This window comes from Cheilinus undulatus, linkage group 1 (genome assembly GCF_018320785.1).
Source record: "Cheilinus undulatus linkage group 1, ASM1832078v1, whole genome shotgun sequence".
Classification (NCBI taxonomy): Eukaryota; Metazoa; Chordata; class Actinopteri; order Labriformes; family Labridae; genus Cheilinus; species Cheilinus undulatus.
This window is the reverse complement of record NC_054865.1, coordinates 7,446,129-7,459,588: the sequence shown is the minus strand read 5'-3', so window position 1 is coordinate 7,459,588 and position 13,460 is coordinate 7,446,129.

Here is a 13,460-nt window from a genome sequence, read left to right as displayed (position 1 = left end):
TTTCAAATAGTTTTAGAATGATTTCACATTTGATCTGTTTTTACAGAAATTCACTTGTCAGCCATTATTTGTAAATATTAAAAAAAATGTGTTAAAACTGGCAAAAATGGCTGGATAAAGTGATGAAAAGGGGTTAGAGAGTGGCAAAAATAGGTGACAAGATCCAAATGGGTTGTGGAGTGGCACAAAGGGACAAAAACAAGCAGGATACGTGGTGAGAAGAGGTTAAAATGTGGCAAACCATTAGTATTAAAGGAAATAAGGGGAAAAAGTATATCAAAAATGGGTGAAAAGTGGCAAAAATTGTGACAAAAGTAATAAAAAGTGGCAAAAATAAACAAAAAGGTGCAAAATGGAAAAAAGGAGGGATAAGACAGGCAAGAAAAGTGGTTTAAAGGAGTTAAAGAATGGCAAAAAGTTGTGTTAAAGAGGCAAAATTGGTCAAAAAGTATCAAAAATTGGTTAGGATTGGCAAACAGTTGAAAAAATAGCCGATGGCAAAGAAGTGAAACCACACGAAAGTCTGTTTTAAGAGTTATAAAATAGCAAAAACAGGTTAAACGTGGCACAAAAAGGTTGCAGAAACGGCAGAATGAAGCAGTGAAGTAGTGAAAAGTGTTAAACATGAGTTCATATTGGTGCTAAATCATTGTTGAGGGACAATTTTCTGGAATTTTTCAGGAACCAAGCCAATTTTGTGGGCATGCCAGTCTCCTTGTGGTCTACAGCATTATATAATGGGAAATATCTCACTGGTAATGCCTAAAAATGTCCTGCATTTTGAAAGAAAATATAAATACTAATAAGATAATATGTTAATCAGAACAAAATATTGATTTAATTTTTCTTTATTTAGAAGTCTGGCCCCCAGAGACTGTGTCAAGAATAAAACTGGCCCTTGTGCAAATGCACTTGATGACCCCTGCTGTAAAGGGTCAAGTGCCTGCTCAGTTGCCTCAATAATCCTCTTCTTTACGAGCCTTTCAAAGCTTTTCATCACAACAGATGCGAGGGCAACTGGTCTAAAATCATTAAAAGCTTTTGGGCTGCTTTTTTTTAGGGACATGAATGGTCACAGCCTGCTTCCACAGGTCAGGAACACATTGAAAACTCAAGGACATATTGAAAATGTAAGAAAAGATAAAACTTAGTTGACTTGAGCATGACTTTAGTAATTTGCCACTGATGTTGTCTGGGCCTGGGCTCTTATTAACTTCTCAACCTCTCTATGGTCAAGGACGAAGTGCTGGCTGTCATTAAGTTTACATTTTAGTTCCTCTGTTCTGTCTCTGAAGTCAAACACATCAATCCTCAGATAAAAATCATTAAAAGCATTGGCAAGTACACTATCCGATGTAAAGCCTTCCAGATTAATATTAGTCAGTCAGAAACACTGCTTTAGTAGATTTAATCACTTACTGCATGATGGAAGTATTTTCCCTTTGTAATTAAGGCTCTAATCAACCAAGCTGACCATGCTGTCTGCTTTGACTTTTCAAGGAGCAGAGTGTTTAAATTTGATCTAACAGTATGGTAGCTTCAACCAGGGAGAATAGCATCCATCCTTGTCCCACAGAACACCTGGGTAGCCTGCCTTCAGTAAGTTGAAGCTCTGGTAGTGGTCCATGTTTCTCTCACAAGGACAAATTATGCCAAACAAGCTATATGAGCAAGTATCAGTGTGAAAATCCACTTGGTTGCAATGATTCTTATAGAGCAGGAGTCATCAACTTCATTTTCACAAGGTCCAGCTTTTTCTTGACTGACGCTGTGGGGGCTGGACCTTGAAATAAAATCAATATCTTCATCTATTCAACACATACTTGTAACAACATTAATTCCTACCAAAATTAATAAAACTTTAAGCCTTTAATAGTGAGATCAGCCCCTGTCACCAATACTGTAGACAGCCACATGGGGGCGATTGAAATATTTTAGCTCTATATTTCTGGATCATTGAGTTTGATGCTAATACGCTGTGTCGTGATTGGCCAAAAACACATGCAGGAAAAAGATCTTCTGTGAAGAACTGCACTCTAAAAGAGCCTCCATCCGTCCATTTTCTACCCCGCCTATCCCGTTGGGGGTCGCGTGGATGATTCACGTTTGATTACAATGTCATTGGGGCAGAAGCGGGATACGTCCTGGACCGGTCGCCAGTCAATGACAGGGCTGACATATAGAGACAGACAACCAGGCACGCTCACATTCACACCTACGGCCAATTTAGAGTTACCAATTAACCTAACAAGCATGTTTTTGGTACCTGGAGAGAACCCACACATTCACGGGGAGAACATGCAAACTCCACACAGAAAGGTCCTGACCCGTTCTTCTTGCTGTGCGGCAACAGCGCTAACCCCTGCGCTGTCGTGCAGCCTTACGTGGAAAATTGATGTGAAAAACTTCAGCGTCAATCAAGATAACATGTGTTTACCATGCCAAATTACAGAAATACTGGTGTGCTTCTTCTGTGATAAGCCGCTGGGTTGAAGGTTTTATTTAAACTTCAAGAATAAAAGTGAAAAAATATCATGCCATATTTTGCCCTCTGAAACTGTCTGGATTTAATAATCCTCTGGGGGCCGGATGGGAAGCCATGGGGGGCCAGATGTGGCCCCCAGGCCTCCAGTTGGTGAACACTGCTATAGAGGATGAGACTTTTAGTGCAACATGGCTGCTCAGCTGGGCTGAGTGGCAAAACTGTCTGAAATGTGTTTGTCCGCTCAACAGGAAACAGATGAAAACAAGGAAAAAAACAGACAAATAATTGTGGTCATAAATAGAGTTTTCTGATATTATATGGACCTGATTTTAGGAACACAAAGCAGAGCCTGAAGGCACACATCAGCACGGTTCATCAATAACAGTTCTGTAGATGAATTAACAATGAAAAGTTCTGTTAATTAGAAGCCTTAGAACAGTTGTTCCTCTGTATTTCAGAGTTTTCTTTATTTTTTACTTCTTCTTACTTGCTAATCTGTCCTAAGATCAGGGTGAATTTCAAATACAAGACCAAAGAAATTCTTTAAAAAATACAAAGCAGGGAAAATAAAACTTTCTAAGTTATTTCAATTTAATCTAATCAAATTTTAATCCAGCACCCACATGTTGATGAGTCCTTGAGCAAGACAACTTCAAATTACTTCCTCTCCTCATCAGTGGTGTTTTTATGGATGCATTTTAGCTAATAGTGATGGCTACTATACAGCCTTTGCAGTGTGTGTATGTGGAGTGAACGGGTTTAAATCGATGAGTGTTTATTCAAAAGTTGAGTTGTCAGACAACCAGAAAGGCGCTATACAAGCTAAAGTCCATTCACCGTTGCCCACAATAACAACACTAATAATCACACTTCATATAAAAAATGTACTTTAAAAAGGTTGATGAACCAAACTGACAAAACACCACCACTATAGCAAACATACCACATAAAAATCACAGAACTCTCTTTACTTGGCTTGGTCTAACTAACATCTATCAGTTTTAGATGTGTTTTAATATAGCCACTGATGTACAGCTCCAGGTAGGTTTGTTTTCTTTACTGCTATTCTTCTTTTTTATTCAACCCTAAAATTTGTACCCAAGAGATCGATCTTGAAAGAGAAAGGTTGAGAAACAAAAGGGTCTAAACAACTTTCATGTGAGGCCCTGAAAACATGACACACCTGATAGGCAAAGACAAGGAAAGGAGCAGAAACACATTTCCACGGATACCAAAGAAAAGGAAATGAAGAGGCGGTTTGAAAATGATTTACCCTCCTGTACAAACAGATCACTCCACCTGGACCTCCATCCTGCCTCTCCAGCTGTGGAGCAAAGCTCCCACTGTGATCATAACTGCAGTCATTTCTCACCTTCTGTCATAAAACTGCTCTCATAAAGAAATACAGCATGTCAACACACTGAAGCTGCTTCTCTCCACACAGTTTCCCTTCTGTCTTTTTTTACTCACAGAGCACTAAGGGTAGTTTAGTAACATATGTTAGAGGACGGAACACGCATCGTGACCCTCAAGACATCCTATGAATGATGTATTCTTGTTCACTAATTAACCCACCACACATCAAGTATGCTAAATACCAAGTAAGAGAGAAGAGATAGAAACAGTACCCGCTGAATAAAAAGAATTTCTGTTATGAGTTCATGACGGCAGCTGCATGATGTGAAAAAACTAAAATGAAAATAAATCGAAACCACAAGGATATACTATGTGGGAAAAGTCAAGCTGAACAGACCTGACCCAAACAGGAAGTCAGATAGAGAAAGATAATCTATTATTTCACAATAAAACACCAGGTACACCGCCCTGGGGACATCGCAGGTTGAATGAAGAGCAGCTACCAAAATAAATGGAAAAAATAAACAGCCGAAGTTGGGCTCTAATGACCTGTTACAGGTATTTGTTGCTGTGTAGTCTGTTCCCTTCTCTCTGACTTCATCATCATCATCGGTCCCAGACCATGTAGTCATCATTGAACAATCCAAACCCTCCAGAGAGTCAGCGGTCAATAAAACACAGACAGGACAATAACCACCCAGAGTAAATATGATGGATACATCAGTGCTGTCCTTCTGTGAGCCTAATCACTGCTGAGAGAGACAGAGAGTCAGCCACCCCTTTATTGAGCTCACCGAAGAAGAGCAGGAGGAGAGAGAGGGAGCAGTTATTATCATTGATCTCAGAAGGAGGAGGCAGGGGGATCCTCAGGGCCCATGGTGGGAGTTTTTGTTGGAGCCACATCGATCCAGCCGCAGCTCTGACACTAATAATTGGCCCTGGACCTTCGATGGCTCCCTCAGCCCCTGCTCCACACTGATGTTTGATTCCTCGAAGGACTGCTTCATTAATCAATTAACGATAAAATTTAATCAATTCCAATTTTCCTCATGAAGTGTTGCTACGACAGTGTGCACATCAAAAAGTGGCTTTTAGCAGACAATAATAATGTTATGGCTCACTCATCAGAGCATAGAGGAATGATACGAGGCTATAAAAGATAAATGGTGATCCTACATGATAGGGAGGATGTTGTCAGAAGTGAATATGGTGGAGAGGACCAAACTATTTAAATAGTGTTTGAGCTCATGACACTTTCTATTTGCACTGATCCTGTGCTGTTTTGTTCTTCTATGCACATTTAACTCACATAGCAAGGTTACAGCAGGACACAACTCACCATAGCATCTTCCTGCTCTCATAGTGATGGAAAATAAGGACACAGATGCATCTTTAGGGATGTTCCCATACCATTTTTTCCTTCCCGATACGATTCCGATACCAAGGTGTTGGGTACTGGCCGATACCAAGTACTGAGCCGATACCAGTCTGAACTTTCTGGACTAACTGTGCTAACTAGCAAATTATTTTAGACCTATATATGACTCAGAACATGACTCAACAAATAGAATTTTTAATGTACAGCATCACTGTGCCCCAAAGTTGTTTTTCTGCCCTGGTTCCTTTTTTCTTTTTTCAAAATAAAGCATGGTTGTGTCCAAAATCACTCATTCCTTATCCCCATTCACTACTGATTTGTCTGCATTGGACTACATCAGCACATTTAAAAACAATTTCAGCCATGTACAAAACAATTATGCTCTGTATATCCATGACAAAGGCCAGAGATAGAAATAACAGTAGAATTTCACTGAAACTAATGCTTTCATAAGCATTGTCTCAGAATATTAAGGTTCTGAGAGGTTTTTGAAAATAATGCTGTTTAAGTTTTTGCAAGTTCTTTATTGCTGGACTCAACTTCAACTAAAAGTCAAGATCATAAAACACGTCCGTCTGGCTTATTTGAGTTACATATTGATGCAGTGGTGAGAAGTACTTCACAACATCAGTATGGACTTACAGTTTGTTATGAAGATGCAAAATAATCACCTTCTAAGCATGCTAAAAAATATCAGGGAATGACCATTAACAATCTTAATTCAGCAATTAATTTTAGTTTAAAATCTTTGTTCTCAATGAAGAAGACGAAATGCATTTCATTTCAGTGTTGAGATAAACTCAGGGATTTTTGATATGAAAAATGAAGGTAAACAGGAACGTTCTCCTCTAATGAGAGGCTGAGCTTGTTTTTCCCAGATGACTGTTCAAAGTTAATTTGATCAATACGTGTTATTTGTCAAATTGTGATATTTCACATCTCCAGTTCAATCAATTGCTTTGCTTAATGACGTAAATTAAATCAGGGCTCTGCTTGTGGGATGATTTGTGTTATAGTCTAATTGAGTGCATGTCCTTTAGAAATTCTGAGCTCATTAGTTTACAGCCGCGAGGATCCACACTCCGCTCTGACGCATGTTTGATCAACACGAACTCCAACTCTGAGAGCAGCCATCTGAAGTCTATTTGCCTGGAAAGAGAATTAATTTTGCTCTCTTAATTGTTCATTTTTTGATGGTTTTATTTGAGATATCCTGGATATTAAAAACACTCCTAATTTGTCATTTATTTTTAAATTTTCTTGTTGAATTTCCACACTACCGAAAGCCACTTAAACTCCATCAAAATTAGTGGGATGAAGACTGTTACAGTAGAAAACACAGGTCAGAGAACAAACATCAACTTTGCACAAATTAACTAAATAGCTGCATGTAAATCCAGAGTATTTCTCTACTACAAAACCCTGACATGAGCAGAAGTTCTCAGTTCATATTAAGGAGACAAGCAGAGTGTACCAGGCCTTTATGTGAGAAGGACCCTTAGAAGCATCCTTGGGTTTTGAAATGGGCCCAGCGAATGCCTATGAACAGGGCACAGAAATGTTTAGCCTCTGGTGACAAGTAATAAATAGAAAGCAGACACTTATTTTTAGCTCAGCAGAATCACTTTGTCTCTACAACAGTTATGCCAGCGAGGATTAAATGTTTGAACAAACGCAGAGGGATGGATAGCCGTCTACAACACTCCAGCACACTATCAGCCTGATGAATTATGATTAAAGCTGCATATTTATTTATGACTTTGGGTTCCTTTGATTCAGACAGGGCGATTAACGAAGCTGAAGCTTGTATGCTCATATTTCCTCACAGCAGCAAGAAAATAAAAAGGAGTTTCTACATGAGACCAAAAAAGCTGATTGAGCTAAATAGGATTTATACTTTCATCTTATTTCAGATTTATATGCACATGTTCATTATTTATATTTACATATATTTATTCATGCATACAGTTCAAACCAGAAGTTTACATACACTGCATAAGACACATAACCTTTTTTTCACTGTCTGACAAATCAGACTGAACTTTCCTGTTTGAATTCAGTTAGGATTGCCAAAATTATTTCTGTCTGCTGAATGCCAGAATAATGAGAATTTTTTTTTTTTTTCTGCCAGCGACCTCGTGTGATCACGTGACTTCAGAAAAAAACAGACACAGATTTCTGTTGATACCCTCTTTCAGGCTGCATTGGCATGTGTTACAGGTGCAGAAAATATCAAACAAGGAAAGACTTCTGGCTGGAATGAAGCTACGGTTGTGTTTCTGGTTGTGAGTGGTGAGAGTACCTATGATCCGGCTAGTGACGCTACCCCATCTGCTCGCTCTCATTGGTTGTTGTGGGTGCTCCGTTAGAGACACCACGACCTAGAATCATAAATATCAAACATGTTTGATAGGGTGTAAGTCCAGGCTGTGCCTAGGTCAAGTCAGATCAGGTATGGGAACATATGCTCATTCAGCACTTTACAGCGTCAACCGTCACTCCTGTACTGCTCTGGCCTCTCGATGATTTCTGTCATCTCAGCGCCGACCTGGAAAGACTGCCTCAAGTTGAGCCCAAACATTTGAGAACCAGTCCATGACACCTCAGCACCGCCAGCAATGTTTGACCTACCTGATTAGCACTTGTTGATAAGGGATTTCCTCCATATCTGTCAGCGGGGGTCCTAAGGGCCTTACCCCGCCACCTTCATGTGACATGCAGCTCGTCTAATGGCTGCAGTGCCAGGAGTTCTACCCCTGCACAGATCTTTCATAAGTAGGTGTGTACATGATTTAGCTGTTTAACCCCACATCCCAAGGCTGGGAATGCCACCCTCCTTTCAGCTGCATTTAAAACTGTTGTAACTGTCCTGTTTTAAGCCATTTAGGTGAATTTTTAGTGTGTTTTGGATCATTATCCTGCTGCATGATTTAAATGTGCTTCAGCTTGAGGTCACGAGCTGATGGTCAGACATTCTGCTTCAGAATTTTTTTCTGGTTAAGAGCAGGATTCATGGCTCCATTATGTCCAGGTCCTGAAGAAGCTGTGCATGCTGTGTGAAATGCTGTGTTAGTTTTCCCCAGATGTAACAGGCTAGAGACCTTCCAGAAAGTTAAACTTCTGTCTCATTAGTCCACAGAATATTTTCCCAAAAGTCTTGGGGATTGTCGAGATGTTTTTTTTTTTTCTGGCAAATGTAAGACAAGCCTTTGTTTTCATTTTGGTCAGCAGTGGTTTTTGTTTGGGAACTCTACCATGGATGCCACTTTTGCCAGTCTCTTTCTTATCATTGAGTCATGAACACTGATCTTAACTGAGTCAGGTGAGGCCTGTGGGTCTTTAGATGTTGTTCTGGGTTCTTTTGTGACCTTCTGGATTAGTCCTTAATGCACTCTTGGAGTCATTTTGGTAGGTCAGCCATTCCTGGGAAGGTTCACCACTGTTCTAAGTTTTCTCCACTTGTGGATAATGGCTCTCACAGTGATTCACTGGAGTCTCAAAGCCTTAGAAATGGGTTCATAGACCTTTCCAGACATTTAGATGTCAATGACTTTGTTTCTCATCTGTGCTTCAATTTCTTGAGATGGTGCCATGGTGTTATTTTTGAGATCTTTTAGCCTACTTCATTTTGTCAGACAGATTCTACTGAAGGGATTTCTTGATTCAGCAGGACTGGCAGTGATCAGGCCGGGGTGTGACTGGTGAAATTGAATTCAGCTATCCAAAAAAATGTGGTTTACCTCAGTTAATTCATGATTTAACAAGCAGGTCATTCCTTTTCACATAGGGCCAGGTAGGTTTGGATGACTTCTTCCCTTATTAAATGAAAGCATAGTTTTAAAACTGCATTCTTTACTTTGTTTAATAATAAAATTTGTTTGATGATCTTGGTGTGTATTCAGGATTATGTCACTGATTCTTTATATTTTGAGAAAACAAACTTTAAAATTTCCACTTCATTAAAGTCTTATTTCCCTGATCTACCCCCCTGATGGGAGGCAGGTCAAGAGGCCCCTCAGCGGCCAGCAGCAATGAAGCACCCTCTCATTTCTTACATCACATCAACCAATGAGGAAGCCGCAGCAGTGGCTGCATTTAATGAGGGCGAAGGGGTGAACACGCATTTACACGATGGATTCATTAGAGAGACATATTTCAACATTTGGTAAATGATGCCCAACCAGTGCAGGGAGAATGCTCTGGTAAGTGTTTGTGTGCGTGGCCCCAGGTCTCCAATTACAGACCAAACCTCTCATCTGGAACAGAGGCCGAAACACCTGCTCGCTGCATCTGCTGAACTCCCTGCAGGAAGTTCGTGTGTCTGTATGGGTGTGTGGATTACAGCCACATACACACTTGTCACTATTTTCAGCATGTCAGATTGCAGGCAAGTCATCCTTTCAGAGGGAACAGAGCAGTTTCATGAGCAGCATAAACCTTTTTAAAAGATGGCTTACAGGTATGGATCGTATGTCAGGAGTACCAGGGTATCTGTGACTGCCTGAGGGTCTGTTCAGTCCGCTGTCAGTCAGTATGAACAGCAAGAGTAAGGGAACAGACCTCTTTGCATGCACGCATCATCATATGATGACAGACTCTCGTGGTTGTTTTATTGCTCTCTGTGTGTTTCTGCAGTGTAGTAACCACCTTCTGCCAAAGAAATGGCATGACAGCATCCCTTGGGATACACTTAGCACCAGTCTACCTGCTGCCTTTCAGCTGACATGGACATTATTATCACCAGGTGAAATGGATGGTTTCATAAAAGGTGTAACAGAGAGGAAGAGGATAAGAAGGTAGGACTGTAACCAAAGCAAAACCCTGGCAGCTGAAATCACAGGTACCAACCAATCTATTGGTCATTGTGGTGAAAAAAAAAAACAAAAACAAAATCAGACACCTACATTATACACCATATGGACAAAAGTATTTGGCCACATCTGTTCATTATTAAATTCAGATGTTTCAATCAGACCTGTTGTCACAGGTGTACAAAATTATGCACCTAGCCACACAAGCTCCATTTTCAAACATTTGTGATCATAAATGGGTCGTTCTGAAGTGTTCTGCAACTTCAAGCGTAGCACTGTGATGGATGCCACCTTTGCATGAAGAAAATTTATGAAATTTTGACCCTGACAGGTATTACACATTTAACTGCAAGTGATGTTATTAGAAAGTGGAAGCGTTTAGGAATAACAGCAACACAGCCATGAAGCAAAAGAAGGTGTAAAATCACAGAGCTGGGTCAATGACTTCCAAGGGGCATGAGCTTCATGGAATGGGTTTCTATGGCAAAGCAGCTGCATGTAAGCCTCACATCACCAAGCCCAATACCAAGCAGTGGATAGAGTGGTGTTCAGCATGTCGACACTTGGACTGTGGAGCAGTGGAAACATGTTCTGTGGACTCACGAATCACACTCCTCTGTTTTGCTGTTTTGCTGTCGATTCTAGGTTTTGTGGATGCTGGGAGAGCGTTACCTGCACGACTGCATTGTGCCAACTGAGAGGTTTGGTGGAGGAGGGATTATGGCATGGGGCTGTTTTTAGGGTTGTTTTTAGGCTCCTTATCAGTGACGGCCAACCGTAATGCTTGAGCATACAATGCTAAGCACTGCTCTATAGAAGTATGGTAACCTCAGCTGATTGGATACTGCCGGTGCACTCAAGGCTGACGGAGCCATCTATCAATAAAATAAATCTACCAACGAGGAAGGTAATCTGATAATTAGTCATCTGGCCGTCCACTAAAAAGTCCAAAGCATGCCATAAGTAATAAAAGTGTAAAAAATTATAATTAAGCAATATAACAAAAATGTGACAAATGAAACCAATATAGAAGCATAAAGAAATGATATGTAAAATATGAAAAAAAAAAAAAAAAAAAAAAAACATTTCAGCCAAAACACACCAACAATATATTGTTTTAACGACAGAAGAGGACTCAATAAAATGTACCAACCAGTGAATTAAACAGTTCATGGAGGTGGAGGCTGTGACAGAGAGAGGGCCAGAGACACTCACAGAACAAACAGTTTGCATTAAAGTCCCTGTAATTTGAAATCCAAACTTTTTGTCTTAACACACTAGCTATGGTGGAATAAGGTTGTTGTAAACGTGAAAACATTAAGATCCATCTGTGACTGAATTTTTCATTAAGATCGTTAGAAAGTTGTTCACCTCTCCTGGTTTGCTTTTATTTAGGCATCACCAGTCGCTATGGGGGATTGCCCCGCCCCCCTAACACTACAATATAAAATCATAGATCAGTTCATCTCAGTACAGTCTGTTGTTAGTCAATGTGGCTGTCTTCAATGAAAGTTAAGTCAGTTTTTGCTCATTGTGTGGTAAATTTCCCAAATCTATCAGCCACAGTGGACTCAATTAAAGTATCATAACAGAGATTTGAACTAGAAAACAGTAAATTTAATCCTCAAATCCTGTCCCTTTGCACTGGCATAAAGCCAGGCGGTGGTCTGATCAGGAGCAGTTTTTCAAATTTCAGAGGGTCATTTTTCTCAGGAGTGGGTGTGGCTTCAGCATATTCAACAGACACACCCCGCTGTAAAGCAGATTTTACTGCTTCATTTTCATGATTTTGAAGCCTAATTTTATAAACTTAGAGCTGTATTTTGTGACCGATATTTGGCCTGGTGGTTCATAACACAGTGGCCTGTCATACAAATTACCTAAAACAGTTTTCTTATGACTGTATGGGGACTTTAAGATGGCCTTCCAGTATGTTGACTTTTTGAAGTAATTTTACATTCTTTAGAGTTTAACCCTTAGAGCTCACAGCGGTGTTTCTCACCATCATGCCTTGTCTGGATTTTTCGTCTTAAAAAGCGTGTAAAACATCATCCCTGTGGTGCACAGTCAAGCTCTATACATCCTTTTTTTTCAGGACAACCTGGGCTTTAAGAACATATATAATACTATATTTAAAAAGTTATAGGATTCTAAAGACAAAAAAATAAATAAATAAAAAAAAAATCTGAATCTGAAACTCAAAGGTTTTTATTGATAACACACAGTTAACAATAGTGACTAAGGCCGGCCACACACTTGACGTTTTTTTAATCTGAAACGATTTTAAAACCGTTAGAGACCACAGACTCAAGGACAATTTACAAAGATTTTTCATCTTTGATACCCTGAACACACACACTAGACCAGTGGTTCTCAAATGGTGTGCCTTGAGACAAGTCTAGGTGTGCCTTGAAAATTCGTCTGACTTTGCATAAGCACTACAACTATGCAACAACTAAAGAGACTATAACCAATGTCCTTACTGCATGCAAGCGTTACATGTTGCATCATATAGCATTGCATGCTCACTGTCCATCCATTATCTGTTAAATCTGCAAATGTAAATTTACATGTAAAAATATGACATCTCATGCTTTTACCTAGAAAATCGGCAGTATGGTGCCTCTAACAGCTGTGAGCCACATAGTTTTGTCTCCATGTTAGCACAAGTCCATAAAAATTCAGAAATGGTATGGAGAATATCCATGCAACACACTTGTAAAACAAGCTAACAAGTTTCGGGAGTGAGAAAAGTGGAAGAAAATTAAGAATATCCTCTGGTGGGACACTCCTGGTGTCTTGTCATCCTTTGTGCCACCTCCTCCCTTGTTACTTGTCCATCTTAATAGGAGCAACAGAGAGAAAATAGGAACAGGGTGACTGGGGATAAACCTGGGGAGCTGCAGTGCATCACTTGCAGAGTGTCAGGATGCTACAAAAGGAAACTCTGTAATCAAACTGATGTAGCTGGCACTTGCTCACATTGCATGCAGTTGGGACTGGGACATGTTGCTACTTGCTACACATGCTAAAGAGGCTAGTTTGCAAGGACATTAATATTGTGTGCCTTGAGATGTCAGCTTGCTTTTTGGAGTGAATTGGGCAAAAAAATTTTGAAAACCATTGCACTAGACGACTCAGCCAGACTGTCAGATCACTGGAGACCACACACCTGCCAACCTGCCTATGACCTCACGTGATCACGTGACTTCAGAACATTAAAAAAAAAAACATGGATGTCTGTCGATACTGTCTTGCTGTCTCTCCACAACAGGCTGTCCTGGCATACGTTACAGGTGCAGCAAAAATCATAAAACAAGGGAAAGACTCGGGATGAAATCATGGCTGAAATTAGGGTACAGCTGTGTTTATGGTTGTGAGCGGTGAAAGTACGTATGATCCGTCTGTGAAGCTGCCCCGTCTGCTCGCT